Genomic DNA, 1,534 nt, shown 5'->3' with positions numbered 1-1,534 from the left:
ACCACACTCACTACACCATGTACACTGCAGGCTGAATCATCCATCCAGAGAAGAAAAATCACCGACAGATAAAACCAAAAGTTTTTGTTGTCAATAGAGGGCAGTATATCGCTTCCACAGTGGACGACTGCTGTCTAAATCACACGTCCTATGTTTGGCTTAGGTCAGTGAACCAGTGTGTATCCCAGGGACTTGTCCATCGTGTATCTGAACCCTCAATGAAAACAAATTGTGGCATGTCTAGCTGTTAAATAGGTGAACACAAATGTTTACCCAATGTATTAATGCATCTTAGTCATAATTCTAGGCCTATATCATGATCAAAAACTTAAAATGCGACAACTACACGTTTTTAACTTTTCCGTACAATATTTGCATAATTAATGTTATTTAGTAGAGCGACAAAATACGGACTTAAGCCATCCTAAACTTTAGAAAGATATAGGAAGTTTGTAGCACAGTAAGTGGAATGTCGCTGATTTTTTAAAGATAGAAAACATTAAAAATCATTATGGCTGATGTTCAGATGAAATCAGGGACCGTATTCTATTATACGGCCCCTGATGATATACATTGTTCCATATCATATTATAAAAGCAGTTAGCGGTGACAAACCAAATTGTCCTAAATCATGAACACTGTGATTGTGTCATTGAAAAAAGAGGCACATTTTATGATATAATGCATATTCACTTTTTATAAATATCTCCATAATTAATTCTCTATATTTAACAGACCTACATGATTTCTATGGCTGTATCTTGTTTCCATCTGATCATGTGTAGACTACATTCCACATTTAATGCACATGCGACTAGTCTTTTGTTTCTGAACTGGTGTTATTTACTGCTTTTGTACCCCGTGAAATATATATCATGTTGTGCATGTAGGCTACATACCTAATAGCTGCTTCAATACTATTGCACTGTACTCATGGTCCATCATGGTACAACATCCTTAACCGATTCACTGCTGAAATGCATGTACGGACAATTTTCTATACGGATTATACTGATACAGCTCACGTACCACACTTATACTGTACTGCTGGTGCAAGAGGTTTGCTAATGATAATTGCAAGAATAATCAACATCAATACTACAATATAATATCATTTACTGTATTTACAATATCGACAGTTAATACTTGCGCACCGAAATCTTTTTCTACTGCTTAGTGTTGTTACATGTAGCGTTGTTTTAGTTTGTTTATAATCATGATAATATACAACCTTTATTTTAGCCTTTATACTTGTTGTGCCCTTTTAATTTCTTTGAGCCCAGAACTTTTTATTGTGTTTATATTAAGCAAGAGGGTATTTTATTACCTTCAATATTTTAAGCTTAATTGTTAGAACTGCGTTAACAGATGTATACCCGCACCAAAGGAACATATAGGTCGTACTGCCTATAGCGTATCAAAGTTAAAACAATGAAAACTCGTCGTCACACAATGAACAACTGTTTGTTTCTATACTAAGTCTACCATGCAGTCACTATATAGTACAAATCAATATTGCAACTTTATTTTCTTC

This window comes from Amphiura filiformis, chromosome 8 (assembly GCF_039555335.1).
Source record: "Amphiura filiformis chromosome 8, Afil_fr2py, whole genome shotgun sequence".
NCBI lineage: Eukaryota > Metazoa > Echinodermata > Ophiuroidea > Amphilepidida > Amphiuridae > Amphiura > Amphiura filiformis.
The sequence above is the reverse complement of the archived record's forward strand: the minus strand, read 5'-3'. Positions refer to the sequence as shown.